The 18,000-nt window shown below is 39.7% G+C and overlaps 2 protein-coding genes across 7 annotated transcripts in view; one reads left to right on the top strand and one right to left on the bottom strand.

Moving 5' to 3' along the window:
- LRRN3 (leucine rich repeat neuronal 3) overlaps positions 1-6,793 on the bottom strand; it is a 116,619-nt gene extending 109,826 nt beyond the window's left edge. For both annotated transcript variants that reach the window (XR_003858758.1, XM_029616959.1), the window contains exon 1: positions 6,503-6,793. The gene's annotated coding sequence lies outside the window, so the exon portion shown is untranslated. The remainder of the gene's footprint in view (positions 1-6,502) is intronic.
- IMMP2L (inner mitochondrial membrane peptidase subunit 2) overlaps positions 1-18,000 on the top strand; it is a 1,785,698-nt gene that overhangs the window by 850,805 nt on the left and 916,893 nt on the right. The window lies entirely within an intron of this gene.

Consider the following 18,000-nt stretch of genomic DNA (forward strand, 5'->3'; position numbering starts at 1 on the left):
GTTTTTTACTGCTGTTGTCGCCATTTCTGTTGCTGTTTCTTATTCTTGCCTGCCTGACATTGATAATGTTTCGGCGTGAAACTCACGCCTGCTTCAGGGGACTTAACGTTGTTCTTTATAGCTGATCCCAGCTTAACCCAGCAACTCACACAGGTAAAAAGATGGCGCCCAAATACTTTAGTTTAAAGGCCATAAGTCACATAAAGCAAATGCGAGCTGTTTTTCAAAGTCCTAGCAAACTGAAGCACATTCACTGAAAAATATGACTTGCAACTTCCCTCCATGGTATTTCATGTAACTGTTCATTCTTTAATGCTGTTCAGTACTCTGAGGTATTCTATGACTAGGCAACAAAAAAAATTGGTTTAGTGAAGAGGTTACCAGTAAATGACTTTCCAGTAATTGAAATACATATGGGTTTTTTTGCATGATATTATTTGTCTATAATTTATTCAAAATGCCAGGGACGGAATGAACAAACCCCTTGAAGCAGAATTGTGTTAACAGTAATTTTATTTTAATGCACATAGTTGAATTTTCTGGGGGATATTTAATATGGGTGATCTTTCAAATGGACTTCCATCCTTTTTCAGAGAGTAATATTTTTAGTGTCTTCAATTTATTTTTGGCATAACCCCTGGTTTGCTGAGCTTTATTCTCATAGACACAGAATGAGAGAAAAGCCTTAGTAAATTAGGCCCATAGTCAGTACAATTCTCACGGAGAAAATCATTCAGCAGAAGACTCTTGGAATACTGTGAATTGTGCACATTCTTAAGGTATAATGTTTGTATAAGCGATCTCAATGGTACAGTGATATATAAAATGCTGTAAATATTAAGGAATACCTAGACAAGACTGATTTTTTTTTATTTCATTCAATAGAAAAATTGGTAACATGGTATCTATTTTTCTAGTAATTACAAACCTGCATCATTATGCACTTTGTTCAGACTGTGTGTAACTTCACAACTGGTTAATACCAGAGATGGTTTTTGTAAATGGGATAGATGAATGAAATTGTCATGATATATTTTTAAGCCTTAATTTTGCAAAAACATGCATGTTGATCCTAATATTTAGATTAATGTATCTTTTTTAAAGGTAGTTTTGCTTAGGTTACTTTAAATAGAATAGATAGATTTACACTGGGATTGGTCAGATTTGATGTATGGTGTCCCAGAGGCCTTCGCTTCCAAGTAATTGAGACTCAAGGTCTGTCACTTGTTAATTCATATTTGCAAGTAGCTGAGTCTTAAAAGGACCATATTCCTGTGCTACTTCTTATTTTAAAATTGAAGTATTTTATTTTGTGCTGTTTTAAAAAAAACAAAAAAACCCCTTTAATTTAGCTTAAAAAGAAATGTAGAGTCTTTGAGAGTCATATTTAGCTCCTAAAACTTGACGAGTAAAATTTTCAGAAGGGAAGATCGAGTTAGTTAATTAGTAAATTAAGATCTGGAAAATGTAATAAACTTGTTTTCTGCTCCCTCTACTGGCTATATTATTTCTTCAGGAAACATAATTTAACAGTGAAAAGAGAAGCTGGCAGTATCTCCCTGGCTGTGTTATACAGCACTGCTAAGCAAGTGATCCTTGAAACAGCTGGTGCAGGAAAAACTGTGTGTAATATTGCTAGAAAATCTTAAATATTTCTCTATAATGACACATGTTCACTGATGTAAGGTTGCTGTGGATCTTGTTAAATTAGGACTCCAGACTAATCTTTATTGCTGTTTGTGAGAGGAATGTTTTTGTATTATTTAAAGCAAAGTTGGGGGAAGGATTATGATGATAAATTTAAAAAACTTGGCAGTAGTTAATGTTGCATAGCACATGCGCTTCAAGCTTGCAGTGACATCATGGCAAAAGCCAAAGTAGGTTACAATGGGGTAAGAAACTCTTTTTTTTTTTTTTTTTTTACTTTAGCAAGCGGTTTAATCTTGCTTTAGCAATAATCATTACATCATCATGTCCCCAGTGGGATCAGAAGACTGGGTGTCAAACCCCCCCTCCCTATTCAACAGCATTGAACCTCAGCCAATAGGCCAAGAAAGCACCGTCCTCAGCCTGTGTTTGATGACTTTGCTTAAAATAATCGCTGTAATGATAACTTTCTTTCCTATGAATGTATCAGTGTTCTCAGCCTATGACTATGACAGTAAACTCATTTTTGAAAGACCTGTGGCTGGTTTTAAAATGAACTGCTATTAAAGAAAAGCAAAATTACAACCTGGGGCAGTTTGGCTGATTTTCTAAAACTAGAATAAATTGCCAGCTTTAGTGATGGTTTTATCTGAAAATCTGAAGTTTATAGTATGAAGCAAATGAAAAATTGAAGTTAATCATTTTTTTGAATATTGGTCCTGTAATATTGTCTCAGGGCTTGAATTGGTCCCAATTGAAGAAAAGGTAATGACCCACTTAAATTAGTTGCTTATCACAGAATAATAAGGCTACTTTGTTCACCACTATACACCTCCTAGTTCAGTGTCTGTCCTCTATATATACTGATAATGCCTCTCTATAGAGGTCATTTATACTGGCAGTCCAGTTTTTTGTAAGAATTTAAAATAAAATTCAATATTATGCTCAATTAAAGTATTATGCCAAAGTTTACAATCAATTCTTATTATTCAATATGATATGGATTTGAAAACCTATCCTTGTTTTTTTTTAAATTTTCATTAGCATTATTTTTTAATTTGCAGTAAAATGGTAACATACAAAAGGAATATCAGACGGATTCTTGGTGTTGCTAGGTGACTGCTTTCATGCATTTCACTTAAAAAAATTATTCTGAATATAATATTCAAGTTCACATAGATTCTTGGAGTTTCTGAGCTTGGTGGATAGTATGGACGTAATATATGCATATAAACTATTCTGAAGGTATTGTTCTTTGGATGTCATTCATTCAAATTCAGGAAAGTTTTTGCTCCCGCAAATGTGGTGACTGCTTCTGTATAATCAAACATTCTGGAATCAAGCTAATATGCTTGGAAATCAATGCATTCTGCACTTTCATTATAGCTGTAATCCATTTTGGCAACTCGGAATGCCAAGCTACAAGGATTGTATAATATTGGGAGTAGAGGTTATTTACATAATGTATGTTACTTTAATAATATATCGCCATAGGTTTGTAATTAACCTCAGTTGAATGTATCCAAAAGAAACATTTATCTAAATCTAATAAAAAATGATTTAAGGAAGTTACTCTTGGCCTGAACATTCAGTTGTTTATTAATGTGTGAGTTATGGAAATGGAAGTATAGACTGCATTGTTTCCATCACAAAGACTGATATAAAGTAATATTGATTTCTTACTAATACTAACGTACTTAATGACTTTTCTAATGGCATTTGTCAGAACAACCTGGCTTCATATTCAAGTAGAATCCCCGTTTTAATGGAAGTGAAAATTGTCAGGTTTCTTGTTTAGTTTACTGTTTTCCCATATATTTAGGATAATATGGTCCATTTGGAGGAAGGAGGTTTATGAAGTATTTCTATACTATACAAGATTAATTGGAGTTTTGCTTATTAGCCACAGAGTATGTAGCTGAAATTATTTATTAAAATGTCAGGTAATGATGGTTTCTTGGGACAATTATCCTTAAGCAGTTTGCTTCAGTCTTTGAGGAATATCTGGTACAGTCGTTGCCTTCTTCTATGTTGAAAATAAAAGGTTGTCTTATGATAATGTTTTGAAGATACATGATGGAATAGCCACTGATACCTGGATGTCTTCAGTTTCCCATTTGGCAATGTTCCTTACAGAACTTGTAATGTTTTTAGTTGCACAGTGTTAGCACATCTGGGGGCTGCTGAAAACGTGTTCACATTTCACATAGTGCACAAAATCAAATCATTTTGCATTGCCTGTTACACTGAAATAACACATATGCTAAATTGTTTTCATTTGCTTATCTTACTTTACTATAGTACTGAGTGCAGACAGCTGCTGAATGAACAATGAAACAGTGGCTTTTGATTTCTAAATATTACATTTAAAGTGACAAACCTATCAGCTGCATAAAATAAAAGTCTGGTGATTTTTGTATATAAGTTTAGCTTGAATAAAATTCAGTCTGTTGAACTGTGCCATAGTATTTTAGAGATTGAGTAGATGTTGATAGTACTGTGATAACCCGTCATTACTCCCCTCCCCCAAAGTAGCACTGTTGTTGAGTATATGCCATAAATTGCAGCTGTTATTCTCTGTCAGAAAAACCACCTCTGTAGAGTATTTTATACCCCAGTATTTGTCATCCAGTAAATATATTGTGTGTTTTAATGGCATTATTCAGTTAATGTCGTCTTTGCGAATTTGCATTATGAAAATACCATGGAGGTGGTACTTCCATGAATGGATTAAAGAACATAACAGCATTCATGCAGTTTCAAAAGGTTAATGAGTATCAACATTTTTGCTCTGCTGAAAAATCTCCAGTCATGAAAATATACCTTTTGTCCTCATCTTTTCAGTTTAAATAACATTCATATATTTGTTTGAAATTACTATTATAGCGCTTAAATAGCATTTGAAAACAGCTGTAAAAAACCAAGCCTCAAATTTCAGGATGAGTTTATTAGAAAATATGTCGATTAAAATATATTCTGGCAATAATCAAGGTACCACTCTTTTCTGAGAGGGCCTTGAGAATGCATGCGTAATGCAGGCATTTATTTGTCCATTCCAATGTGATTAATAATAATGTATAAAATGAATCAGTTTTTTTCATTGCTGCACCACATCTAAAGAGTGCAAACCTGTTAATGTTTTTTTTTTTTGTTGAGAAAGCTAAAGAGAATACATAGTGAGCCTCTCTGCAGTTCAAGTATGTCAAATCCTGGAAATAAAAACATGTTGACTAGTTTGATGTAATCAGTTGTTTTTTTTTTATATACATTGTGCATGTAGTGTTTGAACCATTGCAGCCTAGCCTGTCAATATTGGGAGCTAATGCTTCAGTACCTTTCATTTTTCACTCTGGGAAGGAAACCTATTCTTGGGCTCATTCATTTTACAGAGGGAAAATCGAATACTGTGGCATACTGTCAAAGCTGCTTTATTGTTGTCATTTACAAAGGTCACCTGAATTAATTGACTTCTTACCATACCTATTGTTAAGCTACAAAGGGGCAAACTTTGAATGGTTGTCTTTAGATGTTTGCCATACGTGGTAAAACCAGAAAAATGTACAAGAACTCTGAAATTACAATTGCGCAAGCCATTGCATTGCTATAGCTACCATGAATTCTTTATGCGATTCATCATCTTGTCTACTAGATGGATATAACTTTTCTTTTGGAAATAGTTTAAATAGTGAGCTTGCTTGTAATATAGCCACAGCATTCCATGCTTATATCAGACTATAGTATTTATTTTTGGTAACACACTCAACAACCTAGCCTAAATTGATTTGAATAGAAGTAAAACATCTCTAAACTGAGTCTTCCCTTTATGCATGAATCATTGCTCTTTGAAAACTGATAGACTAATGAAGATGGCTCTATCCTGAGGGGGCTTATTTAGAAGGTTTTCCTTATCTGCTTAAAAATGTAAGACATACAATGAAGGATGTAGCATTTAAAAGCCACATGACATATGTTCGATTAATAGAGATTTTCAAAATCTGTGTTTTTCCCTCTAGCACCCTATGGTGCTTGAGAAGGGAGAGAATAACATCAGGGCACAAACAAAACAAAAATTTTTTTTTTTAAGAATTTGCAAAAAGAAAAAAAGAAAAATTGTAATATCTGTTGAGGAAATAACAGGCAAAGGGGATATAGTGATTGATTAGACCAGTGTCCTTTTAAATGAAACATTGTGTGTGGATCCAGCCTAGTGTGGTACTGTTAATTACCAAGTATTACAACTCTTCTGTTTTTTTGGGGTTTTTTTTTTGTTTTGTTTTGTTTTACCTATGGTACCATGTGTCAGTTCCAGCTGCATTAGTAAACAGACATTCACAGTGTCCCTTCTGACTAGTAAGGGGATGTTGGTGGGGTTTTTTTTTTTTCATTTTTTTTTAAGTCATTTACCACAATCCTTAAGATGTAGCCTGGCAGAAATTCAATAACTGTTTGTGATATGCTCATTCAGCTTCTGTGCTCAGAGGTTTTAGATCCTGACATACAATGGCATTTGCCTTTAATCCACCCTTTGGAGAAAAAAAAATAGAAAAGCTGCCCTGAATCTTGTGCTTTATTGGTTTCAAAACACAGAGCGACTATTTAATTTGCTATGGCACTGGAAACCCTGGCAGTAAAATGAACCTGCTTAAGAAGAAAAGACCGTTGCTGTATTTGTAAGCTGATCCATGCAAACAAATGTGAGCCATGCTAACTGTAAACATGTTCTGTGCGAGGGCTTTGCATTTTTCCTTTTTCTCAAAAGTCTGTGCATAAAAACAATCTAATGAACAATAATTTAGGTTAAAAATAAAACAATAAGGGGATAAGCATGCCCTTAAATAATAAAAAAGCAACTTACCTACTAACAGCAGTTCTCAGCTTTGAAAGATTTCTTGTCTTTGTGTATTTCAATTCTTTAACCCTGATAACCAAATACTGTTGTGCTGTTGCCAGGTTGTGAAGAGGTACATCTATCTATCTATATATATCCTGTAAAATGAGGGAGGCTGTGTTCTGCCTGCAAGGATCCCTTACGTTTCTTAGTGCTTTGCTTCTGGCTTTCTGAGGTTTAAAATCCAATGCAGAGTGATGCTGCCAGCTCTTTTTCCCATCTCCTTGTTTCTCTGGTGGTGGTTATTGGTGCATCATTCACCCGATCAGTTGTCACACTGACATGGTGCTGCCTGCTCAGCGGTCATTAATAACACAACGCCCTCCACTCCCCAGAGATAAGCCAATAGCTTTACAGTGCCAAGATGTAGCACTCACAGCTCCTCCCGTCTGGTTGGCTGAAAGAACCTGTCTGTTATATGACATTGCTGCTTTAGTACAAATAAATGAAACAATCCTTTTCATATTCCTGCATATATGTTTAATTTTGCAAAGCATTTTTGGCAAGTGTTATATTAAAAACAAAGATCCTGAATAGGATTTGCTAAGTGAGATTCAGTATAATATTGAACTTGTAAAGTTTTTAGTCATTTTAAAATGCAATTATTTGAATTGAAAAATATGCCAAGCAGAAAAAGAATTACAGCTAAAGGGATGTCTTAGACACAGAGAATCTGATGTTCCCCTAATTCAATTTGGCCTCCAGAGATTAAATAGAGGTAAATGTATTTGTTATATTAGCTGAAAAGTTTTTTGCAAGTTATTTATACAAAATAGGAGATAGGTCCACCATAGATACTCCACTAATACCCGGAACTCTGCCCACAAACTTGCCTTCTAGAACTAATTTACCCTAATCGAGATGTCATTTGTATGTCTGAAGGACCTCTTTCAGCAGAATATATTTAACCCTGCCTCAGGCAGAAGTAACACCTTGGATTTCTGATACTGCCTCAAAGTTCACATTTAATTCTTTAGATATTTTTTAAAATTTTTGTATGTTTTTGATAAATATCTTTTCTTGTGCTACCCATATTTTATTTCTTACTCTATCAAAAATGTCAACTTACAAAATATGCATGAAAAATTTTTTCACCCACTAAAATGTTTTTAAATGATTATTTATTTAAAAACTCTTCTATACTGTCATTAAGTTAATTCACCATCACAATGGTTTACGGAAAGGCACAATAAGGAAAAACTATAATTGGTATAGATTACAAATTATACATGTGCCAACAAAGAACGGTAGCACGATTACCACTGCTATTGCAGCAAAACTATTACTATTAAAATGCTTGTTTAACCCTCATTACCATTCATGAAAAGAAAACATTTAATAATGTTTAGGGAACATTTGGATCACATAAAACAACATTGGTGTAATTCTGGGGACCTTTTGGACCCTAACTCAAATACCAAATAAATAGTACATAGGAATTCTGGAAAAACTTAATGACAGTAACTTTTAAAACAAGTGCGCAGGTGCACATGTGTGTACGTTTGCTAGCTCACATCCAGAGATGCATCCATTTTATAACCTCTGTGCACATATTATAAAATAGCCTGGACACCTGTACATGTGTGCACAGTTTTAAATGGACATGCGCATGTGCATGCAAATGCTGCTTCTACTGTGTGAGTGGAGGAATTTTATAAGAGACACGTGCCGATGCCATTCACCATTTTCCCAGTTCATTCCCAGTTTGCCCAGTTTAGGGATAGGACTTGCAGCCCCCTAATTTAATAGCCACCTTTCCCTCCTGTTAGCTCCGAGCCATATCATTTTTGGCCTATAATTTTTTGTTTTACTACTTTCATGCCATCCATAGCAGAAGTAAATTTACGTGGCAGGGGACCCTGGCTTGCACAAGGGTGTGTAAGTATTTACAGGTGCATCTCTTTGCCAGGCCCCAACATGTCCCCACTCTGCCCAGGTCATGCCCACATTCCAACCCTGTTTAGAAACTTTTTACTTGTGTGCGCAGCAAGAGATATGCGCATCCTTGGGCAGCTTTTAAAATCCACTCAGTGCACTCTGGCCCAACTTGTGCATGTATCTCCTGGTTTTGGCTTTTAAAATTTTCCTTAATTTGATTTGTTAAGATAAAAAAAAAATGTATTTAGTTAAGTTTGTTTTGGACCTCAGATTTTACAGTAAATTTTCCTTTCATAATCTATAAATAGTATTTTTTGAATATGATTCCCCCTTTTTAAATGTGGAGTAGACTATGAGTTATATTCTCCTGTATAATAATTATAATAGTTATAATTATAATATTTATTATTATTTATTTATTATTATTATTATTATATTATTATAATATTTCTTCTAGACTTTTCTTTATGTTATATGCTTTGTTATTGCACAGCTTAACGGAAATGAAAAAGTTGTAGTTATTTCCCGCATTAAAACCTTGTGAAGCCAGCCCACTTGGCCAGAAATCCCTCCCCAAACTCCTCCCCTTTCCAAATTAGCATCACATCATGCAGTATGCCATTTTCGCATGTGTTAAAGACGTTTTTCGCCTGCAAAAACACCATAAAGCAATTTGATAAATGACCCCCATAAAAATATGACAACAGAAAAAGATCTTATGACTTATCTAGTCAACACCTCCACACCAACTGCTCAGGTTTACAATCCCTACCATTCCCTCAGAGATCCCTTGTGCTTGTCCCATGCTTCTATGAATTCAAATACTGTACTTGTCTCCACCACTTTCATTGGGAGGCTATTCTATGCATCCACTACCCTTTCAGTAAGGAAATGTTTCCTTAAATTACTTCTTTTACTTCCTTTCACCCTCATCCCATGATCCCTTGTTGCAAAGCCTCCTTTCCATTGAAAAAGGCCTGCCTCCTGTGCAATGATATCTTGGAGGTATTTAAATATCTCAATCATATCTCCTCTATCCTGCCTGCAGTGCATACAAGTCTTTCTAATTCATATTCATTGTGAATATCCAGAAAACTAGATCTGTTTGTGGCTCTTGAGAACCAGATTTGGCCATACTTGCTCTATGGTATACATGTTTAGATTTTTAAGTCTGTCCCTATATCCTTTACAGTGAAGACCAATAGACCATTTATTAGCCATCCTCTTCACTAACTCCATCTGATTTATATCCTTTTGAAAGTGTGGTCTTCAGAATTGTTCACAGTATTCCAAATAAGGTCTCAGCAGGGACTTAAACAATGGCAATATTGCCTCCTTTTTCTGAAGACCATTCTTCTCCGTGTTCACCCAAGCATCTTGTTGTTTTTGCTGTCAGTTATGCTGTTGAATATCCCTGAATAAGTGGCTACTTAGCCCGATAAGTCTTATCCAACTAACTTTAGATCTACTATTAAGCAGGTCTAACTTCTCTGGTTAACTTAACCAGATAAATTTAAATATCACTACTTATCTGACAAACTTAGACCAGAATTCATCAAACTATCGCATGTGATAGGAAGAGGGGCGTGTTTTATGGTAATAGCTTATTTATCGCAAAGTGTGCTATCTTAGCGCTTTGCATAGGTATTACCGCAGAGTATGATATCTTTTTCACACTTTGCGGTAAGTACCACAATTGTTGCAATTCCTACCTACAACCTCTGTGGGGGGGGGGGGGGGAGAGATAGAGACTAGCTATAAGGCCCTCATAGTAGTTAGGTATTTATACCTCTATATGAGGCCCACCTAGTTACTCAAAGTGAGGTTTAGGCAGTAGTCTAGGGGTTAGGGGCCACTTTGACATTCATAGTGAGATGTATGAACAGAACAGTACTCTCTTATGAAGATTTGATGACCTTTGGAGTGAGGAAACTCACACAAAGATGAGATTTGTACAATGTTCTCTCAACCTAGCTTGATGTTATCCAGGCTTGGAAAATAATCCCCTTAGGAGGATAAATAGTTCCTCCCTGAAATGCCAATTTCCTGCCCACTTGAACCGAATAAGTACTTATCTGGCTAAATACTAAACCGGATAAGTGGCAGCTGCTAAATGCAACCAGATATTCAGCCACCACCGCTTAGCCAGATAAGTGGTGCTGAATATCATCCTCACAATGACCAAAATAATAAGAAAAGATGCAATCTCAAAAGCTACAGATAAAAGTATATGTTTTAATATAGAAATATGGAACATAATGATTGCTGGCAGTTGGAAGGCAATATTCAACCAAACATGAAATATGAAACTACCTCTCATATTCAAACCATAAAATATCCAGCAATTGATACAGAAGAAGGATTATCTCAAGGCAGTTTTTCAAAATATACCACCATTCAATATAGAATTGTATTCTTATGACATGATACTTTGCCTAAAGTGGAAAGGGAAACTAGATTTTCCAAAAAGGTAAGCTTTATCTTTAATTTAGAACATTAGATATTCCATTTACCAATATTTCCATATCTGTGTGTGTCAATTTGAAATTTTTGGTAGCGAAACATCTATTTGGAATCTATCCTATGATTAGCTGCCAATAAAAAGAAATATATAAATATTTCATGGAAAAGATTGCTGGGTTTCCAGCAGCCCCAAATCTCAGCATAATCATCATGCTTCCTAGTATTGCTTTGACTCCTGCCACTGTCTTATCATACTGTTTGCTATATTTGTTTACTTATTTTATTTATTTGTTTGCTACAATAAGAAAATTAGATATGATTGCTCTGAGAACTCTTTCTCATTTGATGTACATCAGTGCCTCACCCTCCATCAAATACTGCTCTCTTGGGTTTTTGTGCTCTAGTGACCTCTATACTTTGGTTTTAGTTTCCAATCTCTTCATATTCCTTGAGCTCTTTTAGATCATACCTTATTTATTTTTCTCCATCTGGAGTGTCCACAGTAATGCAGATCTTTGTGTCATCTGTAAAAATACAGTTTTCTCCTAGTAAATTTGAACAAAACTGGATTTAGGACTGATCCCCTGAGGCACTGTACTCATGATCCCTCCTTTGTTGGAGTGAGCTCCATTTCCCACTACATTTGTTGCCTATCACTGAACCAGTTTCTCCCACTTTAGGGCCCATCCTTAAGTTGCTCAGCTTATTTATAAACCTCCCGTATGAAACAATATCAGAAACCTTGGTGAAATCCAAGTGTACCATATATAGTGCTCACCCCAATCTAATTCTTTCTCTCCCAGTGAAAGAAAGTGATCAAATTTGTTTCACATGATATTTCTTTAATAAAAGTATGTTGTCTTGAAACTTGTAATTGTATAAATTCAAGATATTCCACTATCCTTTTCATTAGTAGTAAATCTATAAATTTACCTACCTAGAGGTCAGACACGGGGCTAATTCCCAGCCTCCTCCCTATTTCCATTTGTATGAAGAGATCACATCTCCCCTTCAGATTGTTGAACAGTCAATGGAGCATCCAAAATCTAAGGGCCTTAATTACTAAGCTTTTTTCCCTATAAACATAGAATGGCTTTAATAAATGAGGCCTTAAGTTTCTTCATTATCCTAAGACATATCCCATCTGACCCTATTGCTGGCTGCTTTAGTTATGCTAGATCTGAGGAAACATCTGTTCTATAAACTGTGTGGTATTTACTTCTTTACCATAAATAAGCCTGCCATCTATCTGTGGGCCTTTTCCAACCCCATCTTTGATGAACACTGAATAAATTGTGAGGTAGATTTTAAAAGCCTTGCGTGTGCAAAAATGGCCATATACACCTATAAGTGGGCTGCATGGGAGCTACACAAATTTTAAATAGCCTGGTCGTGCGCCCAGAAAAGGGGCAGGGCATGGGCATTCCAGAGTTGGGGCTAGCACTGATGTGCGCAGCCTATCTTATGCATGCCATTTTGCTGCAGCTCCTCTCTAGGTGTAACAGTCGTTAGAGAGAGAGACTCTTTATAAGGCTCAGATTAATATTCTATATATGGACCATTGTAAGGGGGCACTTTGATTCGGGATGAGTTTTCGTGAGGTAGGTTGGGGTTAGGTGGTGGTGGTGTAGAAACATTCTCTTTCTTTCCTTCCTTCTGCTTTTAACTTATCACATTTCATACATTCTTCCTTTTCACCTATCTTGTAATCCCACTCTACACTGCCATCTTTCAGTAACATTTTTTTTTTAATTTTCACCCTGCTCTACTGCCTTAACTCATTTTCTCTGTTTGCATCTTTATTGTCCTACCTTTCCTTCTTCCTTCAACTTAATAGATATTTTTCCCTGATCTCCTCTTTCTGAGATTCTTCATGCCTTTTGAATATTAATTGCTTTGCCCTGTTTTGAAAAGTATGTCGGTCTCTTATTTTTATTTACCAAGGATAAATATTTACTCCCCTAACATTGACTGTTTCTAGCCCACTGTTGTTCTACTTCCCTTAAAACTTCTCACTCTGCTAGTGCTTCCTTAAACTATTCCCCTAACTTAACAAAATAGGTACATTTGACGTCCCGGACTCTGAATGTCCTTTGTTGTTATATTAAATCTCATTGGTAGTCATGTTCTCACATGACAAGCAGGATGGTAGTCCTCGCATTTGGGTGACATCATCAGGATGGAGCCCAATCACGGAACATTTGTGTCAAAGTTTCTAGAACTTTGACTGGCACCACTGAGCATGCCCAGCATGCCACCAACCCTGCATCCAGCAGGGGTCCCCCTTAAGTCTCTTTTTTTTCCACGCAGCTTTAGCCACGTGGAGTGAGGAGCTGTCTCTTAGATTCCTGACAGAAATTTTCCTCATGGATTATTTTCAAAATTTTCAAAGTTTTTCACCCCATACGGGGTCCCTCTGTCCACTGTCGATACCCGCGACCGTAAGGTAAGCTTTACCTCGATTTTAGGTTGATTACCGACGGTTCCAGGGTTTAGGCCCAATGGTTACCGACCGTGCCGCGGCCTAAATTTTCAACGGCAGCAATGGCGACGGGTTTTCGTAGGTGCCCCGACAGTCCTCGGACAATGTCTATCACAGACCCTTACCAGGTTTGTGTGCTGTGTTTGGGCCCTACCCATAATGTTGACACATGTACCAACTGTGCCCAAATGACCCTTAAGGGGCGTCGAGCCAGGTTAGAAAAGATGGTTCCCGCCTTCTAAGGCCTCCAAGTCATCGACACCGTTACCTGCCAAGTCTCGTCATCAGTCGGATACCGATGACTCTCGATCAATGTCGAAGACTTCAGCTTCTACGTCCTCAGCACCGGGCAAGGGCAAGACCAACCAACGAGACAAACATCGACATCTGCATCAGAAGACCTCCGGCGAAGTGGCACAGGTGGCCTCGACTTCGGCATCGACCGAGCCACCGAGGAAGAAGGCCTGTGCCGAGGAGCCCCCAACCTCCTCCAGACCGAGTACACTGAGGCGTTCCCTGCCTTCGGTGGGGGCAGCAGCCGAGATTCCACATATTTCGGTGGACCCTCCAGCGATGCCCATCTCCCACTCCGGAACTGGTCTTAACAATGTCAGCTTTCTGTGAGGAATTGAACTGAATGGTTCAAGAGGCAGTGGTACAGGCCCTCCATGGACTTCCAGCTCCATCGACACCAATTCCGAGCCCAGCTCCGGATCCGATGCTGCCGATGCTTGCACCATTACTTGACCGTTTGGATGTCCTCTTCAGTGCTCTGCCATCGGCACCGATAAAAACACCAATTTGTCGCAACCCATCGACGCCCATCCATCTCTCCTCGGAGGAGGCGGGAACATCGATGCCGGTTCCGATTCCAGGGCCTTCTAGAGTAGTTCCACCGAGGCGTCCACCGAAGTCGCTGAGTCCTTCGGTGCCCCTTCTGCCTTGCATGCCGCATCAACTTTTATCAATGCTGATGCCACCAGTGCCTCCTCCGATACCTTCGATGCCCTGACCTCCTCCAGCCGGAGAAGCTCCTTTTTTACCATCTGGAGGCCCGTTGGATGCTGGGGATCAACCCTACCAGCCCTGGACTGATGATTCCTTGGACTCCCAGGACATCAGGAATATCCCGTCTGAACCTTCTCCTCCAGAGGAGAGGCAAAGATCCCCGCCGGAAGACCTCTCTTTCATAAATTTTATCAAGGAGATGGCGGAGACCATTCCATTTATCCTCCAGACTGAAGAAGGCTCCAGACACAAAATTCTAGAAGTCCTTCAGTTTGTAGATGCACCTAAGGTCCTCCTTGAACTTCTTCAGCTCAACTGGGAGCACCCAGGGATGGTACCACCTGTCAGCCATAAGTCTGATGTTACTTATTTAGTAAAATTAGCACCTGGCTTACAGAAAACTCAACTGGCCCACCATTCAGTGGTGGTTGAATCTGCTCAGAAGAAGGCCAGAACACCACAGCCTCATTCTTCCGCGCCTTCTGGGAAGGAGCAGAAATTCCTCAATGCTTTTGGTCGTAGAGTCTTTCATGGTTCTATGCTAATTTCCCATATTGTGGCCTACCAACTATATATGACGCAATGCAACAGGAATTTATTTAAGCAGTTGCAGGAATTTTCTGATTCCTTTCCAGACCAGTTTCAGGACCAGCTCAATTCAATTCTCAAAAAAGTCCTTGATGCTGGCAAGCATGAAGTGTGGGACACTTATAACATCTTTGACACTGCATCCAGGGTGTCAGCAGCTAGGATAAGTGCCAGGAGGTGGGCATGGCTGAAATCCTCTGATCTGCTCCCAGAAGTTCAAGAGTGGTTAGCGGACGTCCCCTACACTGGAGATAATCTATTTGGCAAGAAGATTCAAGAGACTGTCGCACAGCTTAAGGATCATAATGAGACTTTGCGTCAACTCTCTGCTGGGCACACAGATTTCTCCTCCTCTTCTAAATGGCCGTTCAGAAGGGAGGCAAAAAGATGTACCTTCAAAGCACGTAGATACTACCCTCCTCCAACTCGGTCTCGTCCAACCAGACCCTATCAGAATGCTCAACCGCGCCAGGCCAGACCTCAAAAGACACAGCCAGCTCCACAACCTGGTCCTTTCTCAGGATTTTGACTCCCCACTAGAGAGCAATTGTCGACTTCTACCTCTGCCATCTCTACCAGTAGGCAGCCGTCTCTGCCACTTCAGCAGCAAGTGGCACACAATCACCACAGATCAGTGGATCCTCTCGGTCGTAGCTCAAGGTTACCATCTAAACTTCCTCTCACTATCGGCGGACTCTCCACCTTGTCCGGGATAGAGTTCCACCGAACACTCTCCACTTCTAGATGAGGAAATAACATCCCTCCTACAAGCCAATGCCATAGAACAGGTTCCCCCTCTACAAAGGGGAAAGGGCTTCTACTCCTGGTATTTCCTAATACCAAAAAAATCAGGAGGCACTCGTCCAATCTTAGATCTTCATGGCCTAAACAAGCATCTATGAACAGAGAAGTTCAGGATGGTAACCTTAGGCTCGCTACTTCCTCTTCTCCAACAGGGAGATTGGCTTTGCTTTCTAGATCTACAAGATGCATATATGCATATAGCAATAACCCCATCTCACAGAAAATACCTTTGGTTCCTCGTCGAAAGCAGGCACTTCCAGTACCGAGTGCTTCCATTCGGTCTCGCATTGGCACCTCGTGTCTTCACGAAATGCCTGGCAGTAGTAGCAACATACTTGAGGTCGCTAGGTACTCACATCTATCCTTATCTGGACGACTGGTAACTGTTATTATTTGTGATAGTTGTGGGTGGATCCTTGGGTCGGTGGCAGATGACCATGCCCACGGGGGAAGATTCTGAGAGGGACCACCGGTCAGGCTCAGAGTTGGTAGACAGACACACTAGTTCTTTTATTAAACTGTTTTAAAGAACCACCAGAGGGGCAGTAGTGAGCTGGAAGAGCCCAGCTGGGCTGTTGTCCCTCAGGCACTGGAACAGTGATCCCAGGAAGGCTGAGCTGTAGAGAAACTGAGATAGTGAGTAGCAGAATATGCAGAATTCAGGAACAGAACCTTGATGGTAACACTCACACAATAGTCTCTTGGAACAGCACCAGAGCTGGAATGAAGTAGGTCCTCGAGCGAGTACCTGGTTCCAGGGAAAGCTCTGAGAGAGAGATGGTAGCTCACTGGTGTTGTAGGCAGCGATGACTTCCCGGCAGAAGTTATTCGGTAGCAGGTCCAGGAACATGGGCCCTCGAGGAGCAAGTACCGGTTCCAGACTGCGACCTGAAAAGCAAGAGAGAAAGCGAGGCCCCCAAGGAGCGGGTACCCCTGGTAAAGTCCGAGGAGGCAGAGTAGCAAGGTAAGCGGAGAGCGAATCCCATCCGCAGCAATACCTGGAGGCAGCTAGGTAGGAAACCCTTTTCTAACTCGATTAGCTAGCAAAACAAGAGACCTTAAAATATCTGGTGAAGATGACGTCATCTCAGGGGGACGCCCCTGAGGTTCGCGCCACAGCTGGTACTTGAGTCAGGGCCGCGCTGCGAGCATGCCCTTAGGCCTTAGGAGAAACATGGCAGAAGGCAGCATCTAGCTGGTCTGAGAACACCGGAGGAGGTTGGCAAGATGACGTCGCGGCAGCCAAACCTCCATCGACCAAAGAGGCAGTCACCAAAGCGGTAAGGTAGGCAGAGTGGAGACGTCGGGCAGCGACGGTCGCAACAGTTACGAAGGGCCCCATCCATGGAGACAGTTCTTCACTCCCTCCATCTCATGTTGCGACTACTACTGTCATTGGGATTTCTAGTCAATTATCCAAAGTCCAATCTGACTCCTTCTCAGCTCCTCTCCGTTATTGGAGTGGATCTCATCACTATCCAAGCAAGAGCTTTTCTTCCAAAGGACCGCACGCATACTCTTGCAGTGCTTGCAAACACTATACGAACTCGCTGAACCACAATGGCTCATCATCTTCTTAACTTGTTGGGCCACATGGCATCCTCGGTCCATGTTACACCAATGGCTCACCTTGCCATGAGAGTAATGTAGTGGACATTAAAGTCCCAGTGGTCTCAGGCCCACCATCCAATGTTCAACATTGTCCATTTCACCAGGCAACTTTGTTTCTCGCTAGCTTGGTGGGTCCAGGAGTCCAATATGGTCAGAGGAATACATTTCCAATCTCTAGAACCCCAGATAACACTGACAACGGATGTTTCCATTCTAGAGTGGGGAGCCCATGTCAACAACCTGTAAACTCAGGGAATCTTGTCTGCAGCAGATTCACAACATCAGATACATTTTCTGGAGCTCAGGGCAATAAGATATGCCCTTATAGCCTTCAAGGATTGCCTCTCCAACAAGACAATCCTAATCCAAACAGTCAACCAGGTAGCGATTTGGTACATCAACAAGCTGGGAAGAACTGGCTCTTACCTTCTGTGTCAGGAAGGAGCACAAATCTGGGCTTCAGCTCTCTCTCATTCCATGCTACTGAGAGCGACCTACCTGGCGGGCATGGACAATGTACTTGCAGACAAATTCAGTTGCACGATTCATCCCCACGAGTGGTCCTGACCCCCATGGTGGCGGAGAACATATTCCAAAAGTGGGGGTATCCGAGTATAGACCTCTTTGCGTC

This window comes from Rhinatrema bivittatum, chromosome 9 (genome assembly GCF_901001135.1).
Source record: "Rhinatrema bivittatum chromosome 9, aRhiBiv1.1, whole genome shotgun sequence".
NCBI classification, from domain to species: Eukaryota; Metazoa; Chordata; class Amphibia; order Gymnophiona; family Rhinatrematidae; genus Rhinatrema; species Rhinatrema bivittatum.